At 42.7% G+C, this 17,427-nt stretch overlaps 1 pseudogene; it reads right to left on the reverse strand.

Annotated features, from left to right (window-relative positions):
* Nucleotides 1–475: 475 nt before the first annotated feature.
* On the reverse strand, nt 476–4,000 carry LOC104604638 (uncharacterized; annotated as a pseudogene).
* Nucleotides 4,001–17,427: the final 13,427 nt, after the last annotated feature.

Consider the following 17,427-nt stretch of genomic DNA (forward strand, 5'->3'; position numbering starts at 1 on the left):
GTTGGTTCTCAGCTATCTAAACACCTGAAATAAATCCATGCATTTGAACCCAGAGGCAGCCTAACAGAGGGCTGACCACTTAAACTTACAATAACTCATAATGTGTAAAATAAAATATTAACCGGATAAGTAATTGGTAGATGTATGACAGTCATTGTTGTTCATATTACTTGAATATTCTACTATTACAATTACAATCTCTCTGTATCCAGTAAACCAATGATGTAACACTCAGAATCAAACCCTTCCCCAGCTTAAACTTCAGAACCAAAGAACTCCATGTTCTTGTTTCAATCATGTTTGGGTGTTATTTTAAAGAATATCTATTTCATTGGCTTTAGAAATTACCATGACCAAATATTAGCAATGAGAGTTGTATTTAAATGAAGCACTAAAAACCATAAATAGAATGTAAAAATTAGGTCTCAAAATGTGTTGAAGTTTATTCAGATACGAGTCTCAGAATAATGGAAAATGTGCAGAATCATATGAAGAAATTAAACCCATAATTGCCATTAAAAAATCACTTGCTTGAATCCAGTTTACTCACAAGAAAGAAAACCTAAAAAAATTGTAACAACTAATTGAACATGTCGGAAAGAACTAAAAGAAGAGTATCTTTTTAAAGCATATACAGATATATTGTACCAAAAAACCTGCCCAACTCCATTGGCTTATGCCTCAGGCGGCGAAGAGAGAATGGCCATCAAAATCAGCCTGATGTGAACATGAATCAACTTAAACCGCTTAGCACGAACCTCAGTTTCAGCAATCTGTTGCAACCGCCATTTTTCGTTGAAATGCCTCAGAAGTGACTCGTCCAAATACCGGGGCATCAAATACGTGAGTTTCTCCAAATTTACAGAAGAAACGGTTTCTCCGTTTTCAGCTGGCCTGACGACCGTCTGCATATTTACAGAAGAAGTGGCTTCCCCGTTTTCAGCCGGCCTATCGTCCGCGGAGTTGTTTTCTCCATTTTTGGTGAACTCATCATTCACGTCCGTGTCTCCATTTTCAATTGGCCCATCGTCCGCGGAGGTTTCTCCATTTTCAGTCGACTCATCATCCATCCCTGTTTCTCCATTTTCAGTCGATTCATCATCCACATCTGTTTCTCCATTTTCAAGCGACTCATCATCCACATCTGTTTCTCCATTTTCAGTCGGCCAGGTATGGTTTCGGGGCTTTTGACTCTCCTCTTGATTTCCGGATATCGGTTTTTCCTTCTTTCTGTTTAGGGTTTTAGACCTTGCCCAAAGAGTAACAACATTTGGTGACTCCTTCTCGACAGAACCGTCCGAATGCGTCTTCTCCTTTGCCGGTTCCTCGTCCCAGATCTTGCGACAGCTCGAAAAGGTCCCGGACGTGAGAAGTCTTCATGAACGATTTGTTCTCCACTTGCTTATTGTACTTCTATCGAAACTTACGGAGCTTAGCGAGCAGTTGAATCTGGCTGACTTCATTACTGAGGGAGTTCTTAATGCGATCGAAGAGCTTCGCAGCGGAGGCTGCCGTAGTCTCGGAGGTTTTAACCGCTTTGGTGATGTCATGGAAGTCAGTCAGGATATGGATCTCGTCTTCCTCCGAGAAAAGTCGCGTGAAAGGGCTTTTCTTGGCATCAGAGGTTGGTTTTTCCGGCGATTTGTCGTGTGTCTTGTGGCGCTTATCGCCGGAATCCTTACCAGAAGAATCTTTTTTCCTCTTGGACGAGGGTTTAAGGGCGTCGGTGGCTCGGCGAGTGTCATAATTAGCCATTAGATAAGGGTTTAAGGGCCTCCTCGGTGTGCATCAACAATTTAGCTTGAGCGTTGGACAAGGATATAAGGGTTGCAGATTTATATGCTGAGTTTCGAATCGAATGAAGACTTTTATTATCTTTCAAACCAAACACAGCCTTCTCAGCTTGGGGACAGAAAGATGGAAAATACTATTTTATCCCAAATCTTCTTTAAATTTTTAAAATAAAGTATTTGATAAGATCACTTTGTCAGTATTCTCCTCATGGCAAATTTTTTCTATATGCAAAGGCATTCCAATTGATAGAGATGTCTACCGAAACCATATACAACCTAAAACCCACATGAAATCATCTCCACGTTTGAAGAGGTGAATAGGGACGATCATCTCCCACCTAAAAATTAGATTTCAAGGATGAAGCAATTCCTTTAGTTGTGTTTTTGTTGAAAGGTGGATGTTGAGTTTTATTTTAAAATAATAACAAAAAAAGACAAATTTGACCACAAAAGTATAATATTGGGTTTAAAAAAATTCTATATGTTACAATTACATCGTGTCACATGTGTACTAACAGCCACTAGCAATAAAGGAGAATTTAGTCAATTGTAAAAAGAAAAACATATGGATAATTTAAGACAATTTCTAAACAGTGGAGATAATGCTAATCAATTTCATAAAACTTAGGGATATTTTAAGAAATTTATCCTATTTTTAAAGCTTTTGCATTGCACTCTTCCCAAACTGACCTAAGTTAGAGATAAACACTTAATCCTTCAAAAATTTAGATGTTGCAAATTTTTTGATAAATAAAGATATATTTAGTTACACAATAAGAGGTTAAAAAAAAACTAGGGGGAATACTCCACAAAAAAAGATCAGAAAGCACCTGAGCCAACGCATGAACAATCTGATTTCTAGATCTACTAATAAAACAAGTTATGAACTGGAAAACAATTCAAGGAGCAAATCAGATCCACCCAAAACATAGATTCCAAGGAAAGCTTAACAAAACGAGAGTTTAAATGGTTAACAATATTTTGAGAATCTGACAGAATGACGACTGAATGTGATTGCTGATCCTCGGCAAAAGATAATGCAGAAAATATAGAGTTTTTGGAAGGAATACAAATACAAATATCTACAGAGCAAATACATATATAAAATATAAGGTTTTGCACCCTATAAATTTATATTTGTATTTTTTTTCAAACTGAGCCTCCAGGCCAAAATGAGTCCGCGTCCAGTGCACGCGTGAACCCACCAATAAAAATATTGTGCATTACCATTTCAAAACTCTACGGGTGTATTTCGAAACTTTGATAACTTAACAAGTATGAAGAAGCCAGGTTAAACCATCCACAAAAAGACAAAATATATATATATATATATATAATGATTTCTTAAATGGATTTTATTCAAACTCCCTCCCGTTTCTTTCTCTCCTTCGAGCCCTAACACAGAGAAGCATCTCATTGGTCACTCACCACCCACTGGCATTCGTAGCCACCAGCTGCAGAAAGAATTCAGGCGGTAAGAATTCATCTTCTTCCCTTCTTCTTCTTCTTTAGTATAACTAATCAAAAGACAAAACACAAAAGGATGTGATTTCTGCCCTACATGAGGGGAAATATACAAGGCAAGGAAAATGGTCAATTTTGGTGTTACAACAACATATTTAAATAGAGTTGTAAAATCAACCACAAAAAATGGGAACTAGGAAAATGGGATGTTTCTCTAAGTTCTAACTACCCATAGTGCCTCAAGACCGAAACCACTACTAGAGGTTGAAGCACCTGCCTCTGCAGAGGCAATAGTAGTAGATGCCATCAAGGTTGAAATAGCGACAGAGAAGCTAGCTGAGACTGACCCACCTGTCAGCAGATCCTCCACCTGAGGTTGTAAAGCCCGATGAAACAACGATTCCATCACTAGATGAACTAGCCCTAGTTGTAGAACCTGTAGGACCACCACGAAAAAATACCCCTAAGCCTATAAAACCACCGAAATCTGACAAACCACAACCTGAAGCAAGTAAAAATCCAGTCGATCCATCATCACAACCAACACAAGTTGACTTTGAAACTTATTTGTAGAAATTGTGATGCGGAAACTTATTACGGAGGTTGAAAGAAGAATATTGGAAGAAGAGGAAGTTCGTAAGTGAGAGTGAGAGTACCTTTTTTTTTGCTTACCGTCGGACTTCGTGCTGGCCGATGGATTTCACCTTATTAGGGCTCGAAGGAGAAGAGGAAACAAAAGGGAGTTGAAATTATCAAATGAAATCCCCTAAAAGAAGTTATTCCTTTTATGTCCGGTTCGACTGGGTTCGAGCCTCTAATGGATGAAATCCTGTTAACTTTAGGATTAATTTGAAATGCTGATGTGTAACATTTTTATTGGTGGGTTCACGCATCCAGTGCACCCATGGGTGCACAGAACGCAAACTCGAGCAAAATGGCTACGTGACCCAGAGTATTAGGGATCATAATCTTTTTGTTTTGGGGGTTTTTTTTCCCTTATTGGGTCAGTGGGTGAGTAGTGGTTGTGATTATAGTTTTCAAGATTGGACTAGACCAGATGATCGGACCTGAAAACAGGGAAATGGTCACCCATTTCACCCCAAAATTGCTTTTTTTTGGCCAAAAACCATTGATTTGATCAACAAATTGCTGACACAAGTAGTCGAACTATTAACTCGAACAACGGTTTTTGGCCATTATTTATTTATTTTTTTTTTGTCATAACAAGCCATCTATTTAGATCATACAGTCGATCATTCAACCCAAAAATTGGGTCCATAATGGTTCCCTGTCCGATCCGATTTTAAAAACCTTGGTTGTAACGAAAGAGATTCCCATTATGAATTAGTCATCTTAACTAAGCTATCAAGCGTTAGTCTGGTTATAAACCTCTAGGCCCAAAGCTGACCTAATAATCCCATTCACAATTTGACATAACTGATTAAAGGCTACACTAAACTATTCAGAATCACGGAGCCATCAGATTCACGAAAGACTCAAGCAATGGAGTAACCCCATAAACGCCATCATACAAAAAAAATTCGTTCTATATTTCCATTACAAATTACATTATGTATATGTTTGAGATCAATGCTGCAGATACAGAAAACGGTGCTGTTGATGTGTGGGTTGGAAGCACCTTTTTCTGAGAAAATAATGTCTTATTTTTTTGTTTGCAAACGTTGTTATCAGGTAAGACGTTTCTTGAAGCAACAACAACGTTTTCTATTTGATACCAATGCTCCAGGGTACGTTTTCAGCACTGGTACTTATTATCCAGTGCCACATCATGTCCCTGTCACCGCCACCTCATGTCCCTGTTGGCAGCAACGAGCTGCAGCTCCGGAAAAGATTAAATTTGACATTACTCCAAGCCATGCCTTCCCGATTTTCAAGGTATAACTTGGAGCACTGTTTTTTATAAAAAAAATGGTTATAAACAAACAGGCATTTCCTAAAACATTGTTTTTTTTTTTTATGTGACGCTGATGTGTTGCCATTTTCTGGAACAACGGCATCGATGCCAAACAAACGCTATATCAGTATTAACTCGCAGAACAAAGACTTCCTCTTCATACTCTTCTTCTCTTCTTTCCCACTAATAACACGAAAATTTCTATGTCAGTCAGAACTTTGCTGGAAATGCTGATGTTCCTAACTTTGGAGGACTTGCTGGAAATGCTGGACACGCAAATTCCTGAGAAAATTCTTCCCGTGTGGTTCCTCTTTCAGCTACATACCAAATCAGATCACATCTCTTCTGGGGGATTCTTCCTTCACAGCCTCTCCTTTCACCTGCAAAAGGTTCGCTTCTTCAACAGTAACCTTTTATGTCTCAAAATGGTGAATGAACAAAGTGTTGTCGTACAAGTATAGGGACTCGAGCCATGGAGGGTGAAATTGACCATAAGGGTAATATTGGATTTTAAAAAACTATACATTTCATGTGTGTCACATGTAGACGGATTGTGATGGAACAGTATCATACACTAAAACTAACAGCAGGGGAGGATTTAGTTAATTGTTAACAAATTTAAGAGTACTTTAAGACAATATATAAACAATAAGGGTAGAACTAGTCAATTTCCTAAGCCTTAGAGATATTTTAAGAAATTTGCCCATATTTAATTTATGTTTTTTAATTCAGTTATTATTTTTTTATTTGTAAAAAACTATTAAAATTTGCAATTTGAAGTTAAAAAAGGGTATTTTCTCAAAATTAGTGAAATAAAGGGCCTATGGCCTCTAGAAATTTATATATACATTTAGTATGCAACCTATGGCTCACTCATTGGATCGAATGGTGGATCAACAATTCAATCACCCCAATTGGACAATTGTTTTACCAATTTATAAGTTTTAATAAAACTATTAGACCTAAAATTTTAACAAGGTGACAGTTCAAACGGTTCAACTGATCGAATCAATAATGCATTGAAAACACTACTCAGCAGTCTTAGGACCTTTTTCTTATACAAGGGGAACAAAGAATTAGCAAAGACGAGGTAGAGTTGAACGGTTAAGATCACAATCTCTCCACCCTGATGCTCAAATCCTTGTGGAGTATCCTTCATTTCTTATCATCCAATCAGCCAATTGATTCCCTTCCTTATAAATATGCTTGTATTCAAATCTGATGTGAACCCTGGCGATATTTAGACTTGCATCTCCACGTTGATTTTGATGGGTTTTCCTAAGCTTCAATGGTAGTCTTTTAAGTCCACCTTGCTTTCGTCTTAGGCTCATATTGAAGAAGAATCCAGGAGCTAAGGACATTGTGCATGATTAACTCATATATGACTTGTGAAACAGATAAAGAGGAGATCTACGGGTTAAAGTTTATAGGTTCTAGCAGGGATTTAAATATCGTAACAATATGCCCGATACGGGGTGTATCATATCGGTATCAGCTGATAATAGTATGGGATACATTATGAATAGAAATTTATCCCACCAAATAATAATATAAAAAAATATATTTATATTTAACAATTCTAACTATTCTGAACAATAATATTCAAAATTAGTATTTTATAAACTAATAGAACAAACAATCTATCAAGTCCATGTTTATATGGAAAGATGATTTTTAATATCAATAAAATTATACTAACAAAATATTAATAATAAATAATTATTTTAATGTTTAAATTGCACATGATATGCATTTTAATTTTTATATATTTTTACAAATTATTAATTAATATTTTAATTTAATTACATTAATAAGTAATAAGAACATATTTATTATTTATAAAATAAAAATATTATTTACAAAATATAATATTAAATTGAATCTATCAAATCCACAAATCTATATTTATTTCAAAAAATGATTTTTTTATTTCAAATTATTTATAGAAATAAAAGTATTAACAATGGAAAAATTACTTTAGTAATTAAAAATATGAATTTGTATAGGATATGTATCATAGAAATTTTAACAAATTTGATATACTTTAAGTTAATATTATATTTTTTATGAATTATTAATTGGTATTTTAATTTGCATTTGAGATTTTAATATTTAGTTGATTTTTTGTTAATGTTAAAAAATTAAAATAGTAAAATAAAAATAACTAATATAATAATTAAAATATAATATGCACGTGTGTTTAGTGTCTTGGACTCTTGATTAATTGTAATATATTTTTTCATATACACCATTAAAATATACATTTTCTATGTATTTATATATTACTTGTGATTATTTTGGTCTTAAATTTAGTGTTATTAATATATTTGTGGAATTTGTATGTATTTCCCTAACGTATTCATATGTATTCATATTTTTTGTTCATATCCATGCATTTCCAAAGAATATCCGTATCCGAATTCTCCGATACGATATTCGATGCCAATACTTTAATCCTTGGATTCTAACCAAACGGGATTCATATAGCCAATCAGCCCAATCCTATACAGTTGGGATAAGACGCTGGTGATGATGATGATGATGATAATGATGAAAGAATGTATTGATTGTTTTTTTAAACACACTTTCTTTCTTAAAATTCACTTGAATAAAAAAATAATAATAAATCTTTACTTTGTTCCAACCTTTGATACCTCATTGTTTTTCTTTTTTATAAAGAATACCCCCCTTATAATTTGATAGGTATCTCCATTTTCACTATTTCCAAACGGTACAAATCAAAAAAAAAAAAATTATAAAATGGGAAGAATTAAAAGATCAGCAAAAGAAATAATGGTTAAAGTTGACAAATACCACCATAATGCAGATTCCAAATGATCAAGGATCAGAACTGGGGCCAGACTTTATGCTATTCCCATTGCTTTTAGTTGGACTATAGCAAATAAAGCCAAATTTTCAGTTGGATGTAAGAACCAAACCAACCTATCCTATTTTTATGTAGAGTTTGTTTGGTACCATCGATGGGACAACGTTAGCATACGTACTGAGCTTTGATGGATAACTCCCACCAACTCATATAATCGTACTGGTATCGATTCAAGATAAAACGTACAAGGTTAGTTTACAAAATGTTTTTTTTTCTTCAACTCTTCTAGTATAATTAAGTAAAACAACACAAAAGACGACAGCAGACCAAAAGGTAAATCCTAGTCCATAACACATAACCCGGGGTAAAAACCCTAGTTACATCAGCATTATATGGTTAGGGGGTGTTTGGTACAGTAGCATTATATTGTGGTTGTGTTTTTTTTTTTTTTGAAAAACATTGAATTCATCACTCTGCCTAAAATATTAAATTTGATGGTTCAACTAAGTTGCATTCATTGATATTAGCCATAAGTTAAATCTAGATCTCAACCAATTATATTAAAGACATCTTAATTTTTATTGATTTACATTTCACAAAGTATGTTAGTTTGACGTTTAACAAACCAGAAACAAAAGATATCGCCTGTCCATCTTCTGTTACAGTCCAAAGAATGCATCATAGATTTTGCCTTATATATTAGGAAAAACTCCATAGCAAAAGCCTATTTTATACTTTTGTTGAAAATATACTAGGTTTTGAATGATGAATATGCCACCATCTGACCGACCAGACTTGTTCATGGGCCGGGTAGCCCGATGGGCTGGCCCGGCCCGATCTAAGTCGGGCTTGAACAAGATTTCAGGTATGCAGATTCGGACTTGGGCCTAAAATATCGGGCTCAATTTTTTTTGGGCCGGGCTTGGGCTTTCTCAAAAAATCCTAGCCCAAGCCTAAGCCCAACTTGATAATGTATTATATTAATAAAAATATATTTTATATAATAAAAAAGCATATGTATAGTATATTTTTCTTCTCTTTTTGAGGTTTTTAGTATAAATAAAACAACTTTTAATTGAATTAAAAAGAAAAAAAAATCTTTTTTTCCCAAATTTCTAATCAGGATCAGGTTCGGGCCCGGGCTTTGGGCTTTATATGAAAGATAGGCTCGGACTCAAGACCTAGGCCCAATGGTCAGGCCGGACTCAGGCTCGGGCCTGAACATATTCTGTTAATATAGAGGCAAAATCCGGCCGGTAAACAGGTCTATGACCAACACATATTCGCATACATGGCGAGGGAAAAAGTAGAGAGCTCATTAGAGTTTTGTAGTGTATTATTGGGCATTGATGTTGATAAACACAAAGCACATGGTGTTTGCTATTATCACCACACTAGTAGAAACTGCTATATATTCTTGTGTGCAACGCCATTACAAAGCACAAGGCATGACCAAATTGGTTGCAGTGGAATCAAATAATATGCTTTCTTGAAGGTTACTAGATACCAGTACATATTAGTATATGCGTAGGATCCTCGAAGAATCAATTAATCAAAGAATAAAGATATTTCTGGAGCGACCCACCATTGCATGAGGCCACAGAACTGGGATGTCAGCAAAAAAGCCACCATTCTAAAATAGAATTGTTTTATACTACCAATAGCAAAACCAAGAGACAGAAACACTACACTTTGTCTAGTAATATAGACCCCAAGTAGAAGTGGAAATTAGAAATGGGTCAATGTGGGTTAGATCTGAGACCCGATTCTGCAGGGGTGTTTTCTGGTCGAACCCATTGACCGTGGGTCTTTTTTCTAATCCGATACGTTCTTTCGGTTTTTGGAAATTGTAAACCAAAATCAATTACTTAATTGATCTGTTTGGTTCTTAATTAGTTCGGTATTTTGTTTTTTGGTTTTTATAGTTATAATACACATTATAAATAAATATATATACCAGTTAATTTGGTTAACTTTCAGTTTTTCATTGGTTAGCCAAGACTCACCTGGTACTTTCGATGGTTTTTCAGTTTTTGACATGGTTTTCAAACCATTGTTGACCTGGACGGTCAGATTATTTGGCTTGAGAACCGTTCAGGCAACCAATTTTGTTTTATTTCAAGCTCGGTCTTTAGTAAAAAACTATTGAATGGGTCAATAATTCATTGACTTAGGGCATTTTCAAGCTCGGTCTTTATTTGGCTTGCACCCATCAACCATTGTTGAGATGGTATCACATGGAAGACCTCATTCAGTGGCATTTTCAATGGGAGCTTTGAAGACAGAAGACCTTATTTTAGGTAAAGAGAAGTGATGAAGGGGAATTTGGCCCGACCTCGCAATCACCCGACACGTGGCAAAAACAAGCAGCTCGGGACAGTAGAGCGCCCGAAGCAAGCACCGAAAGCAAGTCCAAGCTCACTACTGAGCCTGAACTACAGACCGCCCTACTAAGAGCCCGAGCTCCCCACCAAGAGCCCGAGCTCCCTACCAAGAGCCCGAGCTCCCTACTGGGAGTCCGAGCTCCCTACCAAGAGCCCGAGCTCCCTACTGGGAGTCCGAGCTCCCTATTAAGAGCGAGCTCCCTATTAAGAACCCGAGCTCCCTACTGAGAACCCGAGCTCCCTACAAGGAGAAACTACATTTGGGCCCCAAGCCTAGCAAAGCTGTGACCCGAGCTGGCCCATGGCAGCTCGGAACACTCCCCAAACCGAACTCAAGACATCTCGCTCACTCCAACACTTCGCTTCCAAAACACCAGGCCGACCAAACGTACCTGACACCAAGAACGTCCGTATCCAAGGGCGACGCACCTGACTGATTTGGGATTTGACACCTGACAGCTGCACTTCAAACGGCCTCCTTCTACCGCCACCTGCCACCGTCATTACTAACCGCAGAGACGGCCCCGACAAAAGGGGCAGTGGCGGTTCTGTCCAGCCAGAGGAAATGACATCCGAACTGGTAGGAGTTCAGAAGTAATCATGCCCGATCTGACGGAAGCCTGGAAGTGAGTGCGCGAGGTGGTTATAAAAGGCTCCTACCCCCCAAGAACGAGGTATGCTAACTTTTGCGCTATCTGGTCTATCTTACCTTTGAAAGACTCTAACTTGAGCATCGGAGCCCTTACGCCGGGTTCTCCCCGGAGCTTCTCTTCTCCTTCCATTTCAGGTCCCTGCCACTCAGTTCAGAGGCAAGATCGTTGACAACTAAGATCGGCCGGATTACAGGCGAATACGAAGCGCGCGAGCTTCTCTTCTCCTTCCATTCGCCACCAAGTTACAGGCGAATACGAAGCGCGCGAGCTCACAATGATTGCATATTTGGCAAAAGTAAAGGAGGCTCTGCTCAACTTCCAGTCACACTTCATCAAGCAAATCCCGAGGTGAGAGAACGCTGAGGCCGACGCCCTGTCCTGACTGGCTAGCACGAGCCACAACGCCAGGAGAACCGTGTACGTAGAGGACTTACCTCGGCCAAGCATTCTCGGTGGGGCAGAAGAGGTCGCTCCCGTCACCGAAGCAGAGCCGAGCTGGATCGACCCGCTCGCGAGCTTCCTGTTGGACGGAACCCTCCCTGCGGACCGCAACGCAACCAAGAGGGTGCAGCGCCAGGCAGCCAAATACGTCATGATAGACGAACGGTTGTACCGACGATCCTACACGCTCCCCTACCTGCGATGCTTGCGCCCAGCCGAAGCCGAGCTGGTACTCCGCAACACCCATGAAGGCTTGTGCGGCGGACACCTGGGGGGCAGAGCCCTCGCCCAAAAGGCACTTCGACAAGGATACTACTGGCCAACTATGAAGACAGAGGCAATCGAGCTCGTCAGAAAATGCGACAAGTGTTAGAAGCATGCCAGCATCCACCATCAGCCCGCTGTCGACCTCAAATACCTCACCTGCCCATGGCCCTTCGCCCAATGGGGCATCGACCTCCTGGGGCCATTCCCACCAGCGACAGGCGGGAGAAAATTCCTAGTGGTGGCAGTAGATTACTTCACAAAGTGGATAGAAGCTGAACCCCTGGCAATAGTTACAGCCTGAAACATATAAAACTTCTTTTGGAAGAACATTGTATGTCGCTTTGGGCTACTTCGGGTACTGATCTCCGACAACGGCAAACAGTTCGAAGACATCAAGTTCCAAGAATGGTGCCAAAGTATGGGAATTAGTCAGAACTTCAAGTCGGCCGCACACCCGCAGGCAAATGGCCAAACAGAAATAATGAACAGAGCCATCCTCCGCGGACTGAAAGCACGATTAGACCGAGCCAAAGGTTTGTGGGCAGACGAACTACCAAGTGTTTTATGGGCTCACCGAACCACGGAAAAAACCGCCACAGGTGAGACCCCCTTTAACCTCACCTACAGCACCGAGGCGGTGATCCCGGCGGAAATCGAAGTGCCTACGTTGCGACTAGAAGCGTACGACGAACAGACAAACGAGGGTGAGTTACGCACCAACCTCGACCTACTGGACGAAGAGAGAGACCTCGCGCACATCCGAACTGCGGCCTACCAACAAAAGGTAGCTCGGTATTATAACGCGCGAGTAAAGAAGAGGAATTTCCGCGTCAGCGACCTGGTTCTCCGTAAGGTCATGGTGCCCGAACCCGGCATAGGGAAACTTGGACCAAACTGGGAAGGACCCTACAGAGTAATGAAAGCACTCGGTGGGGGAGCATACGAGCTCGGAACCCTAGAAGGAAAACAAGTATCCCGAGCATGGAACGTCGTTAACTTAAGAAGATACTACCTATAAACCACCAAGGCAAGCACCCCGAAGCCTAGGTAGAAAACGAACTGAAGGACCGAAATGGTCAATTCGGCAAAAAACGCAGCTCGAAGACGACCAGAAAAACAACCATTTCATTTCAGATAAAGGTGTCAGAAAACGAACTGATGGACCGAAATGGTCAGTTCGGCAAAAAACGCAGCTCGAAGACATAACCAACACTTGAACAAAAGCCATTTCATTTCAGATAGATGTGTACATTCAAAGAAAAAAAAGCCATTACAAGCCAGGGGCTACTTCATCATTATCAGAAGCCACTTCGACAACACCCGAAGGACCTGCCTCCCCCTCGGAGTCCGGTTCGGCATCCGCAGCATTAGCCATCTCTTGAGTAATGCGTGAAGTAGATATGGCGCTGGTATCGAGGTCGGGGTACGTATTCCGGATCATCCACCGGCTTAGCTTGAAACCCCTCCTGTAGAAGTCCACCATCAGATCATCGAAATCCGGCGAAGCAATATAATCATTGACAGCTTTCTTCTTCGCGTCTTCGATGCCTTGAGAGAAGATCTGAGTCCTCTCCCTGATATCCTCCTGAAGATACTCGACCTGGTGCTCCAGGTCCAGCTTTAATTCCGCCATATGCTTCACCACCACTCCCATGGCCTCGGCATCTCTCTGAGACCTCGCCTGCCTAGACCGCGCGAGGCGAGCAGCAGCCTTAGCAGCACGAGCATTCTCCTTGGCAGTTCGAGCAGCCTCCTCGGCAGCTCGCGCCTGCCTCGAGCATCTCTCCACCTGGTTCGCCAAGGCGTGAATTGAAGAGTTCACCTATCAAAGGAAAACGGGATCAAAGGAACGAATAGAAGGGTAAAAGCCGAAGAACTCTAAAGAAGGGAGCACTTACCACCATAGCATGAGTAACGGCACGGCAGGCCACTTGGTGCAGAGGGAGCTCGGTCCACGCCGCAACTTCCTCGGGAAACATCGCCTCCTTACTCCGTTGAAGAGCATGAACAGGCGACAGCACGCTCCTGAAGTCCCCCGGGGCCTCCGAGCCCGACGGCCCAGCTCGCGTATGGGCAGACTCGGAGTAAGCGGGAGCCCCTGTGTGTGTTGTTTCGGCATAAGGAGCCCCCGCCGGCTCCTGCATAGGAGGAACCATCTCGGGCTCCTCCGCCGGATAGTCCGGCACCTCGGGCTCCGCACCCTGGGATGGTTCGGCGCGAGCTCGCTTAGCCACCCGTTTTCTCCTCTTCATGCCCTGGAACAAGTGCCCACCTCGGGTCCCTCGAGAGTCCATCGTACCTGCGAAAAGGGGTTCGGCATCAGTAAGACACGTAAAAGAAGAGCAAGACAGGATTGCTATGGAAAGAACCTACCCGAACTCAGGCCCGCAACAATAAGCTTGGCCTCCGTCAGATACCGTTGACAATCCAGCCCAAGCCGCGCCCATTGCCGGAGGCCCTTCGCCGTCTCCTTATCAAGTGTGACGTCGGAGTCGGGAGCGACCATCCCCCAGCCGGTCTGAAACGGCCACCCCAGCGCACTTCGCACCCCGAAATAGTCCCGCTTCCACGCCGGGACCTTATTAGGGAGTCCGTGTAAGAGCTTGAAGCCCGGGCGAGGAGACAGGTAGTATGCCCGCCTACGCCCAGGAAGGGGACCCGCTTGTTTTTTCAGCATTAAAATAGAGGAGAAAATCTCCAGATCCAAAGGAAAGTTCTCGTCACAAAATAAGGAGATCGTCCCCACTAAATTCCTAATAGAGTTCAGGTGAAGCTGGCCGACCGTCACACCGAAGTGGTTTAGAACCTCGACGAGAAGAGGATGAAAGGGCAGTCGCAGCCCCGCAGCAAGCTGTTCCCGGAAAATCACGATCTCATCAGGACCGTGTTCCCAAGGGAAGCTACCCGTAGGGATGAAGTAACCGTGCTCCCCGGGCAAGTCGTAGTAGTCTATGAGGGATTGAAGTCCCTCAGGCGTCATAGTCGAAGGGCCGAACTGATCTACAACCCGGCCACGACGGGAGGTGGACGCCAACCTACCCGAAGCACCTCGGGCTGTAGGCTCGACCCCTTCCTCAGGACCTACATCGGGCTCACTTGAACTTCTGGGGGACGCAAACTGGTTCGTAGAACCTACATCAGACCTGCTTGAACAGTCTAAACCCTCCGAACTTGACATTGGGAAATGGAACGGGATTCTAAAAGCACTCACTCGGGAAGAAGACTGAAGTAGATCACGAAAGCTCGAACAAGCAAGGAACTTGGGACACGAGCTGAAGAGCCTGGACGCGAACTGAAACTTAGGCGCGAGCTCAAGAAGTACAACAGTGGCAAGGATGCCCCCCCCTCCCCCGCGCGCTATTTATATCCACAGCAGCCGGAAAGCGACGGCCCAGATCGAAGCCAATCCAACGGCCCACAGCCGCGCTAAACCGCACGTCTTCCGAGGCCAATCAGCGCACGTCTTTCCGAAACTGTCAAGGCGTCGCACACGTCCTGTCAGAGGACGGGTGTCAGCACGCACCTTCTCGAAACTGACGGGGTGTCGGCGCACGTCTCCTCGCAATAAAAGCATCTGCAGCTCAACTCTCGAACGATTGCCGTCACGTCTCCCAAACGCGCGCCCTTTTTTGAAAATCAAATTAAAGCAAGCGCGCTCAGCACGGACCAAAACCCTCCTGCTACCTTACGAACTCTCCGCGCCAAGACAGAACCCTTGTCGCAGGGAGTGGGGGGCAATTGATGAAGGGGAATTTGGCCCGACCTCGCAATCACCCGACACGTGGCAAAAACAAGCAGCTCGGGACAATAGAGCGCCCGAAGCAAGCACCGAAAGCAAGTCCAAGCTCACTACTGAGCCCGAACTGCAGACCGCCCTACTAAGAGCCCAAGCTCCCCACCAAGAGCCCGAGCTCCCTACAGGGAGTCCGAGCTCCCTACCAAGAGCCCGAGCTCCCTACCATGAGCCCGAGCTCCCTACTGGGAGTCCGAGCTCCCTACCAAGAGCCCGAGCTCCCTACTGGGAGTCCGAGCTCCCTATTAAGAGCGAGCTCCCTATTAAGAACCCGAGCTCCCTACTGAGAACCCGAGCTCCCTACAATGAGAAACTACATTTGGGCCCCAAGCCTAGCAAAGCTGTGACCCGAGCTGGCCCAGTGCAGCTCGGAACACTCCCCAAACCGAACTCAAGACATCTCGCTCACTCCAACACTTCGCTTCCAAAACACCAGGCCGACCAAACGTACCTGACGCCAAGGACGTCCATATCCAAGGGCGACGCACCTGACTGATTTGGGATTTGACGCCTGACAGCCGCACTTCAAACGGCCTCCTGCTACCGCCACCTGCCACCGTCGTTACTAACCGCAGAGACGGCCCCGACAAAAGGGGCAGTGGCGGTTCTGTTCAGCCAGAGGAAATGACATCCGAACTGGTAGGAGTTCATAAGTAATCATGCCCGATCTGACGGAAGCCTGGAAGTGAGTGCGCGAGGTGGTTATAAAAGGCTCCTACCCCCCAGGAACGAGGTATGCTAACTTTTGCGCTATCTGGTCTATCTTGCCTTTGAAAGACTCTAACTTGAGCTTCGGAGCCCTTACACCGGGTTCTCCCCGGAGCTTCTCTTCTCCTTCCGTTTCAGGTCGCTGCCACTCAGTTCAGAGGCAAGATCGTTGACAGCTAAGATCGGCCGAATTGTGTATCATCAAGAAGAAAGGAAAGTTATTGCCTGCATCACAGGGATACAGTACTTGTTGTGGGTCACCGATTAACACCAAATAAATTAAAAAGTAATTAAAGATAGTAGCTATAAGCTAGTTTTGATATTAAGATATTACTTTGGACGACACATCTAGTGTATTATTATTGTATTATATGGTTTCTTGCTCATTGGTCAGAGAGACAGCAAGAAAGGTGGAGTCACGGATGTAGAGAACTGGAGGTGCTTGTGGCATATGGCATATCCCTTGGAAGATGCTGGCTGGTCCTTTACTTCAACCCCATTTCTACTTTTTTTTTTCTTTAACCAAAAAGGGGCCACCGTCTCTCTCTGCTGCTTGAGTCACTTCACCCCTTTTATTGCTCTCACGACCATCACACACTCACCCACTTGCCGGTCTCATTCATTCACCCCTCCTGGTACTACACCCAGGGTCTGACGCCGGCGGCAGGGGGCCGATAGAGCCACCCCCTTCGAGTACATGGTTCCGATGGATTGATTCTATGAGGAGGGGGTGGCCGCCTGGCCGGTCGCATCTGCTTCTTCTATCATTTTCTCTCTTTTCTAGCAGTCAGCGACGTTGATCGGTGCTGGTGTTATATATCCTTCCATCCATGACTCTTGCTTATTCAACGTCTCTTGCTGCAGAGTGGGAGGAATGAGGTTGATCCGGGGTGAATTGCTTCTGTTAGGGGCGGTTTCTCCTCTAGGGCAACTTGAATCCTTTGGCATTTCCACTTCCTCAGATGCCTTTTCTCTCGTGTCATATGGGTTCAACTGTTCGAGGAATGCATGTGAGGACTATGTTTTTTTTTTTTTTTTTTCTTCTCTTTTTGTTTGTCTTGCCTTGTCATAAACCAAGTAATATAATCTAGTTTGTTTGCTTATACTTTCTAACCTTCTTCTCTCTCTCTCTCTGCGTGAAGAAAATACAGGCTTTAATTTAGTGATAAAACTTGGCATGAT

Source organism: Nelumbo nucifera, chromosome 6 (genome assembly GCF_055504915.1).
Source record: "Nelumbo nucifera cultivar China Antique chromosome 6, China Antique-T2T, whole genome shotgun sequence".
In the NCBI taxonomy this organism is placed as follows: domain Eukaryota; kingdom Viridiplantae; phylum Streptophyta; class Magnoliopsida; order Proteales; family Nelumbonaceae; genus Nelumbo; species Nelumbo nucifera.